Here is a 22,465-nt window from a genome sequence, read left to right as displayed (position 1 = left end):
TGTTATTTACCGTGATATTTATCAAATATGGTTATATATTGAGAAAAATATGTATTTAACTATAAAAGAGAATTATAATATTAAAGACTCAAAAGTGTCTAAAATTGGTACCGTTAAGTACCGGTATCGATTCCTAGGTACCGGGAATTAGTACTGAATCAATTCAAATGTCAAAGGTACCCATCCCTAGTCTTAATTCAAATTCAAAGATACTTTATTAATCCCAGAGGGAAATTAGAGTTTCAGTACACACAATTCAGAGATCACACATACATACATAGGCAAAGACACAGGACAAGAATTGGTGACTGTGGTCATTCGCAACCCGAGTCGCGCTACCTTAATAGAGATCAGAGGGTTTATATGAGGGTTGAGTCAGGTGGAGGAAAAAAAGGCACTTCAGAGTTACCCTTCACAGGGAGGGCAGCTTTGCTATGCAAAAAAAACACCTCAGACAGAAATGCAACAGACTTCAGACATCACACAACATAAGTGTCCACTAGGTGGGGAGGTAGGGATGGGGACTTTCCTCACGTCAGTGCATGCAGCCACGATAAGCAGCGCTCATCAACTCAGTCTGGACAGGGGAGGGAGGTTGTTGGGTTTAGAGGGCACAGTGACTCCTGGAACGATTCGGTGGCCTTCACAGCCCGAAGTCTCGCCCAGGCTAGGATAGGAGACAGAGTTGCCATAGCGATGGCAGCATTCCACATTTCTTCGGGGGGGGGGGGGGGGGGGGGGTATTCATTACAGCCTTACAGGCTCAAGGGCACCAGATTCAGATTAGAAATTGTTTTGGGGCCAGACAGATATAATTTCTTCTCTGTCTTAAAGTTCCGTTCGTCCTCAACCTCTCAAAATCCCAATAATGACGTAAATTAATCTATCCCAATCCGTGCTGATTCGTCCACTCGCTCCTTGATGGCATCCATCTTTTGTGCCAACGCATGAATCTCAGCCAAAGTTCCAAGCTTACGATTCATCTCAACAGTTATATGAGTCTGTGCATTCACAGCGCGGTGTAATCCATCCCTGAGCTCGGGGAGAGCTCCAATATTTCTCGACAGCTTGTTAATTTTCCGGTAAGCCAGGAAGCCTCCCAGGCCAAAGAGCAGGAAACCTGACACCAACACCAGGAATATCCAGACATCTTCAGAATCCTCTGCAGACAGTTGAGAGAGGCAGATCAAGTTCCACTGTTTCCAGGAGTCCATGATATGCCCAGCTGGATCTGTCCCAGAGCGCCACCCGGGAGCCCCTTCTCCCGTTCTCATTGTTGAAAAAATGTTGTCAATCGCATTGAGAGACCAACTGACCAGGTCCATTTCAGTCATTTCAGTTTCCAGAAAAAATGCAGAAGCAGCCGTCCACCCAGAGACAGACAAAGAGCCTTGGGACAAGATAGGGAGGAGAGGAGGAAAAAAGCATCTGTACTCTTCAAGAGCCGGAAGAACATTATATATAAATATTATATATGAATACAAAGAAAACACACCATCATGGGCTGGAGACATGACAGGATACCACAGAACAGCGCTACGCCCTCTGCTGTCCTGGCAGGGAATAGCTTTGAAAAACTCCCCAGGAGACGGAGAAGTATGAGGGCTAAATGTCTCCGTCTGTGCGTGCGTGTCTCTCCCTCGTGGAGCTGACAGAGAAGTATATAATGGGCTTAAGACCTTACCAACGGATGCCCGTTAGGGTCAAAAAGTCCCGGGGAATGCAAACTTCAGCAAAATGACAAGCCCATCAGACTCTCTTCCATCAGTGGCAGTGAGTGAAGAGGTAACTGTGTAAAACAACATTCATTAGGGGTGAAAGATTTGTAACTGTTTGTTACAAATCGTAAACGAGTTTTGTCCTCAAGGGCTCCCGTAGAAGGAAACATGGCATCTAATATGGTGTTGTCCAGAGACTTAGACCCACTCCCATGTATTTTAGTCCAGATGTTTATGGTTACATGTCACGGAGCTGCCAATATTTTCCAACAACATTTTGATGGATAATTGCAGAGATTAACAACAAAAATGACACATTGTCACTTTAATAGCAGGGTTACAGAAAATATAAATAACAATATTCCCAACCTGTGATGATGCTTGTAGAGCTGGAAGCCCAGAACCTCCTGGATGAAGTGCTTGGTGGATCTACCAGCTGATCAGCAGACAGGTGGAAGATCTGTCTCTGGTCTCTTCATGGGAAATGTTCTCCTGCTGGTTCTTATCTCTGAAACTATTCCAGTATTTCCCTGATTGGAGTTTCTTTTCTTCTTTTCCAGAACATGCTTTGGTTCTGCTGAAGCTCTTTGGAGGTCAGAGTTGAGTCAGGACGCCACCAGCAGGTAAAAGTCAGGTCTTTACGGGTGAATCAGACATTCAGTAACACGAGCGGAGCCTCATTTCCTCTCATTCCCTCAGATAAGAGCTGCTGAATCTGGGGAACTAAACCAGCACAATATTCCTTTTGTGTCTCCAGACTGAGCGTGAACCAAAGCTTTGCTCTAAGAACTTCAGAGAAGATGTAAGCTCAGAGCTGCAGGATCAGGCTGCAGACCAACACTCACAAAACTTATGAAGGACAGAATTTTGTTCAAGTACTTGTTCTTATATAATTACTATAGGTAATTCCTCAGATTGGTATCATCTGCACTTCCAGGACTTTAGAAATTCAGCCATCTTAACGCAGAAGAGTCATTTCAGTTCTCGTCCACCATGTGTGATCACAGCCGTCTAATTTCTGCAGCTGCTGAAGACGTCCAACAGTAAATCACTCCTAAAGCGTCAAAACATTTAGCGTTACATTTATATTAATGTGACTGCTTTTCAATTTGTCTTTTTGTTTTATGAAGCTGCAAACTTCTGATTTCTGTAAGGCAATGCCTCTGTGCTTGTGTGTGTGACTCAAACTTCCTTCATGATTTCAGTGATCTTGTGGCAGACTGCATCCTAAAATATGACTATGTCCTATTTTTTGGTGATTTTAACATCCATATCTGCTGTCCTGACAATGTGCTTGCTAAAGGTTTTTTTAATTTGCTAGATTCATTCAATCTAACTCAATGGGTATCGTCCCCAACTCATGCCAGGGGTCACACCCTGGACCTGGTTCTCTCTTTTGGTCTCCCCGTCATGAACCTTGTGACTTTGCCTCCTGTGTTCTCTGACCACTCTCCTATACTCTGTGATGTTACGTTGCCATGTCCTGTCCCTGTGTGTGAAACTCCAGCTACTAGGTTCAGAGCCCTGGATGCAGACACTATTTCAAAGTTTGTGGACTGTATGTCTGTAAGGTTAGAGACCTTTAACCCTGATCCATCTGACACTGAACACTATTCACAACACTTTGATTTACTTTGTAATCAGGTCCTGGACGTGGTTGCCCCTCTCAAACTTTGCAAGTCTCGGCCTAGGAGTGAGCCTTGGCTCTCTGATGTCACACGGGCTTGCAGGCGGGCGTGTAGATCCTCTGAGAGAAAGTGGAAAAAGGATGGCCTACAGGTCTCGCGTGAGTTGTTCAGAGCATCTCTGGTTGCTTATCAGGATGCTGTGAGGGCTGCCAGAACGGCCTATTTTGCAGACATCATTGAGACAAACTCCAATAATCCTAAGATTCTCTACAAAACACTAAACTCAGTTCTGGTGTATCAGGAGCCTAGCTCCATGTCTCCTACAGCTGCTGGAAACTCTGAAGCTTTTCACAAATTCTTTGTAGATAAAGTATCAGGCATTAGAGCAGCTATTTCTGGTAACTCTGTTGACCCGGTTCCAGTGCCTCCATCACCACCCACCCTGAGCTCCCTCAATACTGTTTCATACTCTGAGCTGAGTAAGCTTGTTGCGAGGCAGAAGCCATCTGGCTCTCCACTTGATGTTCTACCGCCTCGTCTCTGGAAGGCTGCCTTTCTCCAGTTCTCCATTCATCATCCCGTGTTTCCTCCACGTTCCCTGTAGTCTCTTGTTTATTGGTCCATCCCTCCCAGATTATTAGATTCCCCCTGCCTTTAGTTTCCTTAGTTTATATCTTAAGTGTTCTCAGTTGTCGTTTATTTAGATTGGATGTTTCATCTTTCACCCTCAAGTTTTCTTGTCTGTGGTTTTGTTTTTCAGGTTTATTCGTTTATTTCTCTTCAGTTCTCCAGTGTCTTTGAGGTTAGTTAGTATCTTCAGGTCTTAGATTCATCTTCAAGCCCTCCAGTTTATGTTGTTCAGTGATTTTTGTTTTACAGGGTTTCTAGGTCTAGTTAGTTTCCTCCTCTGGCTCTCTGCTTTGCTTCGCCACTCAGTTAATTAGTCTCACCTGCCTCCCATTAGCTCTCACGTCCTCACACAGCTGCTTGAGTCTTGATCAACCTTCTGTGTATTTAAACTAGAGGCCGACCGATGTGGTTTTTTAAGGCCAATACTGATATTTAAAGGATTTTGTTTACAGGAAGGGTGGCCTTGACATCACTTTGGGTTGCAGCAGAGTTGGAGGCTACGGCTTGGAAAAACGGACTTTTGTCATCGGAGCACGTTGGCAGTGAAACGTTCCCGCCGGCCGGGTGGAACTCGGTCGAACGGAAATCAATGGCGGGTAGGCGCGGCTGTTTGGTGAATGAGAAGGAGTGGGGAGAGTGGGGGACTGTGAGAGTGAGGACAGCAATTTAGAGTTGAGTTTTCGGCGGGAGTCGATGAAGGGAAAGAGGAGTTACAACTCTGCTGACGATAGTGCTAGGAAACAAAGAAGGGTTGTGTCGAGTGACAGCGCTGATGAAGAAGGTGGAGGGTTCAAAGTCATACTGAGGTTTGGTGAGGGAAATGGAGTCAACATGGTGAGCCCAGTTAAGCTAACGTCTATCTTAAAAAATCAAGTTGGAGACGTAAAACTAGCTAAAGTTTTGAGAGATGGAAATTTGCTTATTGTTTGTAAAACTGAAGATCAGAGAGAGAAGGCCTGTGAAATAAGAGAGGTGGGAAAGCATAAAGTAATCAGTGTGAGTAGGGTGGGGCAGAGTGGAATGGGCAGGGGCGTCGGACTGGGGGGGGGGGAAGGGTACCGTTTACCCAGGGCCCACTGCAGGGAGGGGCCCTGAGACAGCTTTGAATAAAAATGTTTTATTGTTGTTGTTTTTTCCCCCCAACTTACTTAATGTCTTAATAAACGTCTCTTTACCTGGATAAAGAGGTTAAGAAACAGAATTTCGCCTTAAAAATAATAACTGAATAATCTCTGAGGCATCTATCACCCCTTAAAAATTGTGCAAAGTGGTTTAGTCCACACCAGCGGCCAGGGGCTGCACGGCCGCATGTACAGCTATGAGACATCGCAGATGCCGACAGCCAGAGCTGGAGGCAGGAGAGTCAGTCATGTCTTTTCCCAAGAAAGGGAAATCTGGCTTCCAGAAAAGAAAAGAAAAGAAAAGAAGGAGAAGGAGAAAAAGTTAATTGAACAGAAGCAAGTATTGACTAGGTTCTTCAAGAAGGAAGGTGAGCAGCAGAACACAGTTTTAGCTGATATTAGCTAGCTCTCAGAAGCTGCATTCATGTTAGGTGTTCAGTGTTCATTTTTGGGAGCTTATGATAGACATTGTCCTCTAAAATATCATAAGCAAAACTTAAAAAAAAGGTCCCCACCCTGGATTGTTAGGGGATTGGAAAGGGCTTGCCAGAAAAAGAAATCACTGTATCTGGATTTTCTAAAAAATCCAACAAAGGAAAAAGAAAAAAGGTATAAGGAATATAAAAACAAATTAACTACAATAATAAGGAAGCAAAAAAAGGAATATTATGATCAGCTTTTCCTAAAACACAAAAATAATATTAAAGGTACATGGAATGTGTTAAATAAATTAATAAGAAATACAAAAGAAGCAGGTATAGATATTCACAATAAAAATGGAAAGAACATTGCAAATGAGTTTAATAAATATTTTGTGAATGTTGGCCCTAATCTAGCTAAAAAGCTGCCAGAAGTTGACATTAACCATGAAATAAATAAAAATAATAATACAATGTTTTTGAGCAGTGTAAGCCAAAGTGATGTGATCCAAGCGGTACATAGTTTCAAAAGTTAAAAGTCCTTAGATTTTCATGGGTTGGATATGTCTCTCATCAAGGGGGTTATCCATTGCATTATTGAACCTTTTACTTATATTTGTAATAAATCATTTTCAAGTGGCACAGTCCCTGAACAAATGAAAATAGCCAGAGTTATTCCTATTTATAAAAGTGGTGACAAATGATTAGCTTGTAACTATAGACCTATCTCTTTACTGCCACAGTTTTCAAAGATACTTGAGAAACTTTTTGTAATTAGATTTGAAGCATTTACCAACAAGTTTGATCTTTTAAATGACCATCAGTATGGGTTTAGGAAGAATCGTTCAACCTCATTAGCAGTTATGGATTTGGTAGAGCAGATTGCAACAGCAGTGGATCAAAAACTTAATGTAGTGGCTGTCTTGATTGACTTGAGTAAGGCATTTGATACAATTGATCACACATACCTGCTCAAGAAATGTGAATACTATGGTCTTCGTGGTAAAACCAATCAATGGCTTGAAAGTTATTTAAGCAGTAGATTTCAATATGTTAATGTTAATGATATAGATTCACAGCTTGAAAGAGTAATATGTGGTGTACCGCAAGGCTCGGTGCTCGGACCGAAATTATTCAACCTATACCTGAACGACATCTTTTCTGTATCGTCTCGGTTAAAATTTATTATGTTTGCAGATGATACAAATTTCATTTGTATGGGAAAAGATATGAGTAAATTATTACAAGAGGTTGAAAACGAATTGGATTCAATTAAAAAATGGTTTGATTACAACAAGCTATCACTAAATGAAAATAAAACCAAATTTATGATATTTTCAGGGAAAAGGGACAATGACGGTGCTAAGCTGTATTTAAATGGAGTCCCAATTGAACAAGTACATGAAACTAAATTCCTAGGTGTGATTATTGATAGTAAACTCAGTTGGAAACCACACATTGAATATATCAAACGGCAAGTGTCTAAATCTATTGCTATACTTTATAAAACTAGTGATGTACTAAATAAAAAAGCCTTGTTTTTAATTTATAGCTCTTTAGTTATGCCTTATTTGTCTTACTGTGCAGAGGCTTGGGGAAATGCAGTAAAACATGTGTTCAGACTGTATTTAAATTACAAAAAAAGGCGATTAAAATAGTTAATAAATTGGGATACCTCGAACCAACCCATTATCTATTTATTCAAACTAAAACGCTAAAATTAGGAGATATTATTAAAGTAAAAATCTTAGAGATTCTTCATAAAGTAGTTAATGATAATATCCCAAATTGCATAAAAGTTCATTTCAAACCAAGAGATGATCATTATAATCTCAGAGGTGTATTTATGTTTGAATGTGTAAAAGCCAGAACTAATGTGAAATCAAGATGTGTTTCCATTCTTGGTGTGAAATTGTGGAATGAGTTAGATGATGATTTGAAGAAATGTACTTCTTTACTAAAGTTTAAAGCAGGTGTAAAGTGTCACATATTTACAGGGTATGAAAAGTAAGTATAGACATTAATGAATTTTCATTGTGGTTATTTATATTGGGGAAAATAAAAGAAATGTATATTGGTTATGTATCTTAGGTGGAAAATAGGGTAGGCTAAAATAAGCTTTGCTTCTGCCTATTCCTTTTTTGGTTTAAATTCAAATTGTTAATATTGTTTTGTTTGAAAAAAAAAATTTTATGTTAATGCTATAAACCAAAATAAAGACCGAAAGAAAGAAGAAAGAAAGTGTTAAACGCCTTTAGTTTCACCATCAAGATCAAATATAAATTAATTACTGTTATCAGTGATAACACTAATAAATTTATATATATATATTAATCAGAATTATTATCGCGGGCGGCCGCCGCCAATTAATTCGCGGACCTCGCAGTAAAAACAGGTTCACTCTGTGTGGATATTTCAGCTCCTTCCCAGTCATGGACCAGGACAAACTTGGTATCGATGGATTCGTGGTAATCTCAGGAATGAGAAGCTGCCACTGTTTTTTGTATAGCATGATGACACTGGTGTTAGAGGATTGTTATTGACCTGGTTAGATATTTTAAGCCTATTTTAAATTTCTTTATATTTGATCTTGAAAACGGACAATCTTATAATTTGGCTGATAATGCAGGGATTATAAAATTTAGAGTACATTACATTCACAGAGAGAACCTGGTTTATTTCATGTCATATGTATTTAATATATCAATATATATCAGTATTAGCAAAGCTTAACATCATGAACCATGACAGACATGACTGAAGAGCAGATGAAGATATCATGCCAGGCACTGATGAGAAAATATTACAAGGATCTCACAGCTGAATTAGAGAATGAGATGCTACACCTGAGAACAATATATGGTGCCACATTTCCACACATTCAGTCTCCTCTTGAGCTGCTTAGTGCCATACAGGATGCAATTACAGAGCATTTTTGGAGAAGTTTGTATTGGACTGAGAATATTTTGCACACTACCTGTGACTGTTGCTGGGGGTGAACGGGCTTTTAGCAAACTGAAACTGGTGAAAAATTATTTGAGATCAACAATGTCCCAGGATAGACTGAACAGCCTAGCTCTTCTTTCTATTGAAAGCCAATTAGCCAAAGGATTGGACTTTAAAGATCTCATAAGTGATTTTGCTAACATGAAGACCCGTCAGTGGGCATTTACTGGAAAATAAATTCCAGGATTTTTGTTTGAACACATTGTTGGCAAATAAAAATAATTATATGTGAAGTCTGGGCTTTTCACTTTTATTATGCTGGCATTTGTATTTGCTCAATATAGAGGTTAAACTAAGATCATATTTATTGTCTTGTCTTATAGCATGACAAAAAATGTGTAAGAGAGATATTAAGTAATTGAGCATGGGGGCCCACCTAGAAGACTTGTACCTAGGGCCCAGAATTCGGTGCTACGCCCCTGGGAATGGGACCTAGAGGGGTGATTTGGGGAATACCGGTGGATGTTTCAGTTGGGGAAATAAAAGCCAATTTAAAAGGAGCAAAAGTGAAAGATGCTAAAAGGTTTACAGAAATTCGAGATGGATCAAAGAAAGAAAAGGATTCTGTGCTGATTGAATTTCAGGGTGACGTTCTACCATATAGAGTGTTTTTAGGCTGCATGTCATACGCAGTGAGGGAGTACATTCCGAAACCGATTAGATGCTTCAACTGTCAAAGATTTGGACATACAGCAAATGTGTGTAAAGGACGGAAGAGATGCCCAAGATGTGGAGAAGAACATAGCTTTGAGGAATGCAGAAGTAGAACAAAACCAAAGTGTTGTAACTGCGGGGGGGGGCATAGTGCGGCTTATGCGGGTTGCCTGGTGATGAGGAGGGAAACTCAGGTACAACGTACAAGAGTTCAAAGTAAAATTTCTTATGCAGATGCAGTTAAATTGGTGGGCGAGGCTCCAGTGAGAATGAATGACACGATGCCACAAGATTCAGCTCACGGATCTGGACAGGTCGGGAAAGTGTGCATAGATGTTAAGAAATTGGTGACTTTCATTGCAGGAGTATTAAATGCAACAATGGAAACAAAATCAAAAACGGAAAGGATACAAGTCATTGTGAAAGCAGCTGTTCATCATCTGGACGTTCATGAGTTGTCTTGGGAGGAGGTCAGGAACAACCTTAGTGCTTGTTCCAGTCAAGAGGGGTTGGGATAGTGAATGGTTGGGATTTTACAATGGAATGCTAGGAGTGTGATTGCTAACGGACAAGAATTTAAAAGATTTATTGATGAATTGTTGGAGAAACCGGATATTATTTGTGTTCAAGAAACTTGGTTAAATAAAAACTTAGAATTTAAATTATATCCGTACACAATAATTAGATGTGATAGGGAAGATGGAATTGGAGGAGGTTGTGCTACTTTTATTCATGTTAATCTGAATTATAGACTAATTAAAATAGGAACTGATGAAGAATATGTAGGGATAGAATTGTATGTCAGTAATAAGAAGTTGTTTATAGTCAATTATTATAATCCATGCAATAAAATTGGATATTAATAAGCTTAAATTGATTCTGGAAGGGACTTATGATCAGTTGGTAATGTGTGGAGATTTTAATTCTCATAGTTCTTTGTGGGGAGGACTTAAGGAGGATCAGAATGGGGAAGTCATTGAAGAGTTCATGGAGGATATGAATTTAGTCTGTTTAAATGATGGTAGAGGGACAAGGATGAACGTGACTACGGGTAAAACCTCGGCTCCAGATCTAACAATAGTGTCGAATGCCTTAGCGGGAAACTGTAATTGGGAAGTTCGGGAATGTAATCTGGGGAGTGATCATTATATAATTTATACAAAACTTTATAGGAGTAAGGCAGTATATCTGGACAAAAGTGTTGGTCGTTGGGTATTTAAAAAAGCTGATTGGGATAAATTTAGACTTATGTGTGAAGAAGAGAATGGAAGGATTGATATGGAAGGGGATATAGACATGGTGGAACAGGTTTTTAGGAGAGTGATAATTGAAGCAGCGAACGTTACTATTCCTAAAAGTAAAGGGACCATGAAGAAGAAGAATGTTCCATGGTGGAATGAACAATGGGAAAAGGCAATTAAGGAGAGAAATAAAAGTATGAAAGTTTTGAGAAAGTCTCAAAATTTTGACAGTTTGTTGAAATATATAAGATTACAGGCTGAAGCTAGAAGAGTGGTTAAGAGAGCGAAAAGGGAAAACTGGAGAGGGTTTTGTGATAAAATAGGAAGGACTACATCTGTAGGTGATGTTTGGGGTATGATGAGGAAAATGAAGGGGGCTTATAGAGAGTTTAGATACCCGGTTCTCAAGGTAGGTGAAGAGGTTGCTATTAGCAAAAAAAAAAAAGCTGAAATGTTGGCTAAAACTTTTATAAAAATTAATAGTGATGATAATTTGTCGGAGGATAGATGGAGAAGAAGAGAAGAAACCAGAAGGACCAATATTGTTGAAGATGATGGTGGGCGGAGGCTGACGACAATTGACGCTCCATTTACAGTTTTTGAACTAGAGCGAGCGATGGGGAGAACTAACGTCGTCTGGTAAGGATGATATTAATTATGAGATGCTTAAACATTTGGGGGATAAGATGAAGGGAAGGCTGTTGGAGTTATATAATAAGGTCTGGGAAAAAGGAAAATTACCGAAAAATTGGAAAGAGGCAGTAATAATTCCGATAATTAAACCTGGGAAAGATCCAAGTATTCCGGAGAACTATAGACCGATAGCTTTGACGTCTCATATAGGTAAAGTAATGGAAAGAATGATTACGGAAAGGTTAAATTATTATTTAGAAAGTAGGAATTTGCTAATGAAATATCAAAATGGGTTTAGGACTGGTAGAGGAACGATGGACGCCATAGTGAGTTTGGAAAATGACATTAGGAAAGCACAGAACAATAAAGAGAGTTTAGTTATTGTTTATTTTGATATTGAGAAAGCATATGACATGGTGTGGAAGGAGGGCTTGCTGATTAAATTAAAAAGGTTGGGGATAGAACGAAGAACATATGATTGGATTAAGGACTTTTTGTTTAATAGATACAGATAAAAATAGGTGATAGTCAGAGGGTTATAGAGTTGACAATGGGACGCCACAGGGAAGTGTGATCAGTCCTGTACTATTTTCTATTATGATCAATGATGCATTTGAAGATATAGGGTATGATGTTGGGAAAGCATTGTTTGCAGATGATGGAATATTATGGAAAAGGGGAAGGAACATTCAATACTTGCTGAAGAAAATTCAGGAAGCAATAATAAAAGTGGAGAATTGGTCTTTTGAATGGGGATTTAAGTTTTCGGTGGACAAAACAAAAAGTATTGTCTTTACAAAGAAAAGAAATGTTAAGATTGAGCTTAAACTATATGGGGAACCTTTGGAGCAAGTTCGTAGTTTTAGATATTTGGGTGTTATATTTGATGAAAGGTTGATTTGGAAGGAGAATATTAGTAACATAGTTGAAAGATGTAAAAAGGTAATAAATATTATGAGGTGTTTAAGGGGTAATGATTGGGGCACTAGTACCAAGGCTTTAAAACGGGTATATATAGCAATGATCAGATCGGTTATTGATTATGGTAGTATTGTATATAGTTCCGCAAGTAAAACATTACTGAAGAAGATTGAAGTTATTCAAAGTCAGGCTTTGAGAATTTGTTGTGGAGCAATGAAAACCACACCGATAGTGTCCTTACAAGTAGAAATGGGAGAGATGCCATTGACTCTAAGATTCAAGTTGCTGAAATTAAATTATTGGGCTAGTGTACGAGGTAGTACAGAGGATGTGCATATGGTTAGGGGAGAGATGGCAGTAGGAGGGCAATGTTTCAATGGAAAGTATGAGAGTATGGTCTGGAAATCGTGTAGATTGGCGGAAGCCTTTAAATTAAATGATAGTTGTTCTTAAGAAATTTTTATATTTGCCTGCTCCGTTTTGGTTGTTTCCAAAAGCAATGATAGATTTTCATGTTCACAATGTAATTCACATACGGAAAGGTGTGGGAAACTGGGATGATGCTTTGGAAGAAAGGTTAAATGACGCTCATCAACAGTGTTGGGAGTAATGCGGTGCAAAAGTAATTAATTACTGTAATGCATTGCTTTTTGCTGTAATGTGGTAATGTAAGGCATTACAGGGAAAGAAAATGGTAATATTTACTCGGTACAATTGTCAGTAACGCGGTAATTACAAAGCATTTTTAAACCCAGAATCAAGATGTGTTCCTTAAAAATTCAAATTGCGGGAAACCCGAAGAAAGATCCAGTATCTGCATATATGACGTCATTTATGGACTCAGCTTTGCGGGCAGAGAGGACGCCGCGGTAACGGCTCAGCTGCGACCTGCACGCGGCCGCTGTAACATTCACAAAATCGCTCCACTAATAATTCACTTGCGATTGTTCATATCAGCGCATATTCTCTGGTATTTTGTGCTTTTCTGACGTGCTTTGCCTCAGCTGAGTTCATAATCTGTGCCCCGGTGATTTCAACTCATTACTGCTGGAGCGCCGCACATGTGAAGATCCCTCTGGCTGATCGTTAGAAAGTAAGAAGTCTAGGAAACAGTTTTTTCTGGAAGACGGAGAAAACCTGCAGCATGCAGTAAGGTTAGAGAGAGAGAAAGGGCAGGAAATCATTTAAATGAAATCAAGAAAAAAGGAAAAAAGTAGGTAGATTTATCCCCAATAGACATTTTTACCAGTGAAAAGCAATAATATATACGCATTTAATATTTATACATGTGATAGAATCAGATCACCCCAGAAGTCAGTCCCACATCCAGGGCCGTATCAAGGCATTTGAGGACCAAGGCAAATATAGGCTTAGAGCCCCCACCACCCCACCCCCTGCTCAGTTAATCTAAGATGGCAGCATGCTGAGAGTACAGATTGTTGTTGCTTTTATTTAATAAACAATCATTTTAAAGCACTGTTATTATATCTGACTGTTTTTAACAGCAATCCTAGCTCAGACACCACATCACTTTCCACATATATGTCATGAGCTCACTGAGCGTCACATTACCAGATTCATATTGAAGTTGTATTGGTGAAAGTAACTTAAAGTAATGCAAAAGTAGTGTAATGCCTTACAATTTAAAATCAGTAACATTGTAATGTAATGAATTACTTTAAAATGAGGGTAATAAGTAATAAATAATGCATTACAGTTTTGAAGTAACTTGTCCAACACTGCTCATCAATCATTCATTCCTGTATATACTGACGGGTCGAGAGAATCAGGAAATTTAACAGGATTTTCTTTCTGGATTCCGAAATTTAGTAAATATCATAAAAGCAGAACATCTAATAATCTGTCAGTTTATACGGTGGAAATGTTAGCTATTTCATTTAGTTTACAGTGGATAGAACAAAATGGTGTTAGGAAAAGTATTATTTGCTCGGACTCCATGTCTGTATTGTTATCAATTAACGAAACATCAGCTGATAAGAGGTCAGATATTTTGTATGAGATATTCGAGTGCTTGTTTAGGTTGATGAAGAATAATTCAGAGGTTAGATTTATGTGGGTTCCAGCTCACAGTGGAGTAGAGGGTAATGAAATAGCTGATTATTATGCAAAGCAGGCAACGAAACTGGATACTGTGATGGAGGTTCCATACAGTGTTGCGGAGGTGAAATCAGTTATTAGACAGCAGATTGTGGATGAATGGCAAGAACAATGGATAAGGGACTTGAAAGGAAGACATGTATACAAATTGAAGGGAAAGGTTGGAAGAATGGAAATCATTCAAATGAGTAACAGAAATCAAGCAGTGATAACAAGGATGAGACTGGTACATACAGCTTTGAACAGCACACTTTTTATTCTTGGACGGCATAATACCGGTATGTGTGACTGTGGACTTGATAGGGAAACAGTAGAACCTGTATTATGTACTTGTAGAAAATATGTGGGGAATAGGAAACTGTTGGTTAAAAAATTAAAAGTTAGAGGATTTAAGGAATTTGAGTTGGGTATTCTGTTAAATGGGGGACTGGTGGAGTATAAGTTGGTCATAGACTTTTTAAGGGACAGTGGATTACTTGTTACAATTTAGTTTCTTTTTTTTTATATAAAGTAGGATACTCCCCACTTCGACTCACACTCCCATCCAGTAGGTGGCGGAAATGCACCTGAAAGTTGGTTGCCACCCGCCATTAAACAAGAAGAAGAAGAAGAAGAAGAAGGGTGGCCTTTTATTGTGGGCAGTATAAGGCACACCTGTGCATGATGTTGGATCAGCATCTTGATGTGGCACACCTGTGAGGTGGGATGGATTATCTCAGCAAAGCAGAAGTGCTCACTATCACATTTAGACTGATTTGTGAACAATGTTTAAGAGAATAAATCACTTAATATTTATTGAACTTCGAATATAAAACAAATTCAAAACATTTAAAAAATTGGTGTTGTTAGGTAATTTTATCTCCCATCCAGGATTACCTTAGGGAAAGTTCAACACGCAGGGGTTAAATTAATCAGCTGATCAAAACCATATACCAATAATCAACCAACAATAAACAATTTAGACTTTGCAAAGTGGAGGAATGAAATACTCACCACACCAGAGGTCTGACACTTCCCTCTCGTCAGACCAAGTCCTTCAAGAGTATTTATTGAGCAGACACAGAAAGATAAAACGCACACACATTTACACATAAACATTCGAGGTTCTCACAGCCTCTCAGCCAGGAAGGCACACCAGGTGCAATTTCTAAAACAACAGAGCTGTCTGGCCCATAACCCAGAGTACTACTGATAAGGGGGCACCAGCACCAAGTTCTGGTACCGAGGTCAAGGCCAGTCCTCCCTGTTAGAGCTTACAAAACCCTGTCTGTTCCCAGAGAAATAGAAATGGATGAATGATGAACCTTGTTTAAAACCTCCAGATGTCAAACCATTAAAGACATTATTAACAGTAAAATATCAGTTTTTTCCCAGCAGGTGTGTCGGGGCCCTTTGGGATTTTGTGATCCTGAGTTGGCTCCTTTGGATTTTTGAGCCTTTTTTTTTTGCCACACTCTTTAAAATAAAGTATTATTTATTTTGCTACATCTCACCCTCCGTGTCATTCTGTGTGCTGCATTTGGGTCCAACCTCCCTCCAAACGTGACGAGTCAGGTCATACCAAGGGCTTTAAAGATGGGAGCCAATGCTTCCCTGCTTGATGCTCAGCTTTAAGGGGTTGGATGGGGGGTAAACCACCAAAATGTTCCTGCAGCTCACCGCTCCCCACGAGGATGGGTTAAATGTGGAGATGTAATTTTACCAGTGTGTGATGACTAATGGCACTTTAACTCTGATCCTCTTGGGGGTTTTTATGGACTGGATCTAAGTGTTGTCCTAGAGGAATTTTGGGAACCAGCGTTGCTGTAGTCTGGCCTGGCCTGCACATTTCTCTGTGCAGAATTAATCACAGGAAGAGTGTGGCAGGCCAGGCCAGCGATGCTGGGGAAGACCCAGAACTCTCTGGGAACACCCTGGATGTGGTATTTTTTATTCTTCCATAGGTGACCCGCATCTTCTGGCTCTTGTTTTGGATTCTTGAGGAAGCAGATGTTTCTCCTTCCTGTCTGTCTTGTGGCAAAGCTTAGCTTGATTTAATCCCTTAAATCTAACATTGTTTTTTAGACATTCAGTATTTATATTTTCTGAGGAACCCACCAGGACGTCCACCTCTCCTTGTTATTTCTGCGTTCTGGGATTTTACTCAAAGACTCTTGATTTGTTGTTGAAGTGATTCAGCGACAGCGTGACTAAAGGAAAGAACATCTGGATGGTTTGATGACGGCTCATCCTTCCTGCTCGTCTTAAACAATGAAGGCAGGAAACAGAAACCACAGTAACCAGTTAAAACACATGACTGGTCCTGGCTTCCTCTGTCCCAGAACCTGTCCCTGTCCCGGTATCTACCTCAGAGCTGGGATCTGAAGAAGGCCCACGGGGTCCATCAAACACCAACAGGAAATCCTGTCTGGAGACAAAAACTGAAGAATAGTCAGGAAGATCTGAGAGGTGGGATTTATAGAGACAGTTGAGCTCATCAGAGTGAAAGTAAGAGAGGAAAGTGATTCATTTAGTACAGTTCCTCGTAATAAATAGTATGTAGAATATTTGTAAAACATAATAGAGTAGAAGACAAACAATGACATGCCACAGATGAAACACTAGAATAAAGAACATTTGACATTTAAAGGAGCTACTCCCGTATCCTGTACTCATTCAAATGATATAAAACATTTAATTAAAAACTAAAATGCATCTCTGAGTCTTTAAATCAGTCTGTTAAGTTAGTTTATTTTCTGTTACTGCAGAAAAAAACAGTTTTATGGATCCAGACCTGATGAGAGAAAAGTCAAAAGGTCAGGCGGGATCATGTGGAGTCATTCAGTTGTTTTTCTGTGGTTTCTCCAATTCAATAAAACAAAAGTAGAATTATCTAAACAGCTCTGCAGTTTTAATGCCAGGGAGTTTGTAACTGAAGCCACACCAACACCGGATCTTGTTTCTGTCCGAACAAAAGAAACGGGCCCTCACAAAGCGGTGTGTTTCTGTGTCTTCACCACTAGATGTCGCTGCTCACCTAGGTTGCTTGATGGCAGCACTGGGGATCGAGAAGTCAGAGTAAACACACACACACACACACACGCACACGCACGCACACACACACGTTGGATATAGTTTGGGGGGGGGGGGGGTGTACCCCCCACTTTTTCCAAAGTAACTTTTTGCACCTTTTACCCTCCAAAAACAAAATGGCGCTGTGTTCAACAGGCACTGGTTGAGCACGCGGACCAAACGGAAAACGACTGCGTGTGTTGCAGCCTGTTTCCTATAGATGTAGGTTATTATATTAGATCAGGTCGATGTTTTTTAAAACTGCTTGTAGGACACGGACACGTGGCTCAGACCTTTAGCTGCAGCTGTAAACGCAGTCTTCTGTAATAATTAAGAACACAAAAGTAAACTAAATACAGTCATTCACAATCCTAGCATCAGCAGCTTCCTTGTCTTATGCTGCAGTGACGTGAGTGAAACACCGCTCTGCTCTCTCTGGAGGAGAGGATTGGATTTTCTGTACTGAGTTATGACAAAAGTCCTTAACAACATGATAAACAGAACCCAGTTCATATTTATAATAATAATAATAATAATAATAATAATAATGCATTGAACTTATATAGCACTTTTCTAGACACCCAAAGACGCTTTCACACACTCTCACATTCACACACTGCTAGTGATGGTAAGCTACTTGTAGCCACAGCCGCCGTGGGGGGGTGGGGGGGTGGGGGGGGGGGTCTGACAGAGGCGAGGCTGCCATTTGGCGCCGTCGGCCCCTCTGACCACCACTAACACAGGCAAGTTGGGTGAAGTGTCTTGCCCAAGGACACAACAGCAGGATACCCCTGGCGGGAGCTGGAGTCGAACCCATGACCCTCCGATCATGAGGCAACCCAGTCTACCACCTGAGCTACTGCTGGTAAAGTGTAGTTTTACAGTTTCTACAATTGTTATGTCGAGTCTGGCTAATACCTTTAAAGTTGTGTAAAGGCAAGACTGCATCCAGTTTGAATCCTTATTCTCATGATTCAGAAAAATCCCCATGTTGACTCTTTTTTTGACTCCTGTTGTGGTTGGATGTTCTTTGCTTGTTCCGAGGCTCCACCATGACAGACATGTTACAATAAACACAACCCGCTCGCTCGCTTGTCTGTTCTCAGGTGTGAACGCGGGTTCTGCAAAGCGTTGCTGCTTCTCATGAGATATGGGACATGAGACATGGGACATGAGACATGGGACATGAGACATGAGATATGAGACATGAGATATGAGACATGAGACATGAGACATGGGACATGAGACATGAGATATGAGATATGAGACATGAGACATGAGATATGAGACATGAGATATGAGACATGAGACATGGGACATGGGACATGAGACATGAGACATGAGATATGAGACATGAGATATGAGACATGAGACATGAGACATGGGACATGAGACATGAGATATGAGACATGAGATATGAGACATGGGACATGGGACATGAGACATGAGACATGAGACATGGGACATGAGACATAAGACATGAGACATGGGACATGAGACATGAGACATGGGACATGAGACATGAGACATGAGACATGAGATATGAGACATGAGACATGGGACATGAGACATGAGACATGGGACATGAGACATGAGACATAAGACATGAGACATGGGACATGAGACATGAGACATGGGACATGAGACATGAGACATGAGACATGAGATATGAGACATGAGACATGGGACATGGGACATGAGATATGAGACATGGGACATGGGACATGAGACATGAGACATGGGACATGAGACATGAGATATGAGACATGGGACATGGGACATGAGACATGGGACATGAGACATGGGACATGGGACATGAGACATGAGACATGGGACATGAGACATGGGACATGAGACATAAGACATGAGACATGGGACATGAGACATGAGACATGGGACATGAGACATGAGACATGAGACATAAGACATGAGACATGGGACATGAGACATGAGACATGGGACATGAGACATGAGACATGAGACATGAGATATGAGACATGAGACATGGGACATGGGACATGAGATATGAGACATGGGACATGGGACATGAGACATGAGACATGGGACATGAGACATGAGATATGAGACATGGGACATGGGACATGAGACATGGGACATGAGACATGAGACATGGGACATGGGACATGAGACATGAGACATGGGACATGAGACATGGGACATGAGACATGAGACATGAGACATGAGACTTCAGGGTTGCATGGTGGCCACCAGGGGGGCTGACTTTTCATTCACCCTGTAAGGATCATTTTAGCTCCTGCTGGTTTAAGAAAATGATTTATGAATATGAAAAGTTATTTTCTCTTTAACACTAAGTTGTGAGATTGTTTATGCAGGATTCTGTGTAAACATCAGCAGGTCAACTCCAGCAGGAAGTTCCTGATGTTTCTGCTGAAATGAAGAGGAGTACTGCATATTGATCCATCCTAACAACACAAACAGGTAATAATAATTAGTCCCTGCCCTGAGCGGATGAGAATCAGAATGTAACGAGGACAGGTCGGCTGAGAGTTCAGGAGTCTTCAGTCACTAAAGCCTGAAAATCAATGGATGCAGATTTATTTGAGCGGCTGAGTTCGGAGAGGGAAACCGCCTCATGCTGCGGCTTTGGTTTAACCAGGTTGTTCCACGCTGAGGTCACGATGTTTTTGTTACTTTACAGTTTCAAACCAGCAGCTGACGGTGTGATGTCCATGATCAGAGCTCTGGGGACGTGACGCTGAAGAGAAAAGGTCCAGCCGCTGCTGGAGGATCATTTGTTTCCTTCAGTGCACATCCGTATCGTGTCTGTAGCACGGTTTAATCTGCTGAGTGCTGTGAGGGGGCGGCAGCTTTCTGTGTTGCTAAAAGGCACACGGGCAGATGTTCTCCGGCTGATCCAAACCTGCTTCTCCATAGCTGAGAGTGGTGAACAGCCAGAGACAGGAAGGGGATTAAATGGGAGGGTTTGACCCAGAGGCAGAAGATAAAAGATCTTTCACCAGCTTTGTTTCATGTTTCCAAACAGATTTAAAGAGAAAAGCATAAAATGATGTTGAAAAGATTCACAAGTGGTACCAAGTGTCTGTTCATGTGTGGTTCTGTTTGTGTCTGAAATGATCTCTTACGTCGTAGAGAAGTGATGGATGGATGAAGCTGTTGGATAACAAACTCAGAGAAGTTTGTGTAAAAGTTTCTGGACTCAGGAAGTGAAATGCTTTGAGATGCTTGGACCTTTTGACCTTCAGAAGACGGGTTTGACCTGCTGAACAGGATGTCAGTAGAATGTCTCTCCACGTTTTCCAGCGTCTCCTGCACTTTTTACCGTCCCAAAACAATATCACGCTGTATTTGAGCACCAGGCCCAAGTGGAACACAACCGCTTGAGTTGAAGCCTGTTTCCTTCAGAACCATCCATAAGCTCATCTATTGGCTCTGCTAATACTTGCTCGAGTGTGATTGGCCGTTCCTGCTGTCACACCACGTTGCAAACAGGACATGCTCACTTTTTTCTAGTTTGCCAGCTGCCAGGGGGTTATTCCAGAAAGCGAGTTTAGAACATCTGGATCTCCTGATAAATCCTTGCTTGACGAAGCACCCCCTCCCCTCCCCCCCTCCCCTCCCCTCGCGTTTTCACCGAATCCACGAACGACTCTCAGGTGGATTCAGTCCCCTGCCGGCATGTCCATAGGCAGCCTCTGTTAATCGATGCTAGAAACAACGAGAATGGAAGGAAAGAACAGAGCCTTCCTCAAGAACCCTCTGAGAGATCACAGAGCGGCCCTCCCAGTGAGCATGTGCCGAGGTGATGGGGAGCAGACACTTCCAGCTGCTCTGGGAGCTCATTATCTCTACTCTGAGGAGAATTGATCAAACGTTGTCATAATAATGAGTCAACAGCCTTATAATAATCTGTTTTTAAACCTTCTGCAGGAAGCAAACACCTCAGCAGGCTAACCCTGGAGGTGCTGCTGGTCCTGATGCAGACAACATTGTCCGCGACCCTGACCCTACCGACCCGCAGGAAGAACCAACCCAGATTCTCACGAGCAGCAGCTCTACTTCAAGACCTGAGATGGAGGTCTTCACCGTATCTCTGGGATCTTGATGCTTTTGGTTCTGATCCAGAACTCATGATCCTAAGTGAGGGTTTAGATGAATCAGGAATAAATCCCAGCTCACCACAACAAACCAGATCAGTATCCTCGTAACGGTGGATGAAGTCCTCCATGCATCCTCCATACTGTCAGCACTCAGGAACAAGACACTTGCACTGGACCAGAACCAGAACCTCATACCTGGAGGAGCTAACTCCCGGGCCAACCACGAATCTTCATACAACGTTGGCACAGGAGTTAAGTGCTCACCCTGTAATCGGAGGGTTGCAGGTTCGAGACCCGCTCAGTTTGTCGCAAGACACTTAACTCACCTCAGCTGCTGGTGGTGGTCGGAGGGACCGGTGGCGCCTCTGTCAGTGCGCCCCAGGGCAGCTGTGGCTACATCGTAGCTCATCCCCACCAGCGTGTGAATGGGTGAATCACTGGTTGTGTTGTAAAAGGCCTTGGGGAGTTCCAGGACTCTGGAAGGCGCTAAATCAGGCCATTTACCTTTCCTACGGCGTGCTGCTGGAGGTCATGAAGACGCTGAGAGAGCCGAACCTTGAAACTGATCCTGGTTGTGCTTTTGAACCGGTTCTGGTCCAAGGAGGTTAGAAGTGAACAGATCTGACTGAAAGAGATGTTTATGAGGTTGAGAAGATTTAAGCTAACCGTTTGTCATCTGTTACAGTTTCCCATTAAGGATTTTTAAAGTGAATTATTAAATGTTATTGGTTTTGACCTAAGCTGCTTGTTTCTGAGAAAGGTTCTGTGAAATCCTGTCGTTGTCACGGTCTGGGGTGGCTTCTCCTCACTGGTCTGCTTTGAGCCTTTCTTCCTGCAGGTGGGCGTGTCGGGGAGTGGGACAAGCTGCAGATCATCAGCTCACCAGCCTGCCAGGGATAGAGCCTCCTCCTCTTCCTGACCGTAAACCCCTTAACTCCGTTACTCACCAGGATCTCAAAGGACCACATTTAACACCTTTGTCTCTAGATCACCCTGCCCGTATCCCCGCTTTGGAGAACCCAGCAGGACTTCCCACTGTGCCTTTAGTTCGACCTTTTTCTAATAAAGTATTGTTCTAATTCCTTCCTGATCGCGTGGACTGGTTCTGTATGTCGTGTTTTGGGCTTCTACCACACAACATGACAGTCTTTGTGTGTCTTCTCAGACTGAAATGCCCATAACAGTGAGAACATGTTTGTCCTCCTTGTCTTCTGGGATTATCCAT

This window comes from Nothobranchius furzeri, chromosome 5, assembly GCF_043380555.1.
Source record: "Nothobranchius furzeri strain GRZ-AD chromosome 5, NfurGRZ-RIMD1, whole genome shotgun sequence".
NCBI classification, from domain to species: Eukaryota; Metazoa; Chordata; class Actinopteri; order Cyprinodontiformes; family Nothobranchiidae; genus Nothobranchius; species Nothobranchius furzeri.
The sequence above is the reverse complement of the archived record's forward strand: the minus strand, read 5'-3'. Positions refer to the sequence as shown.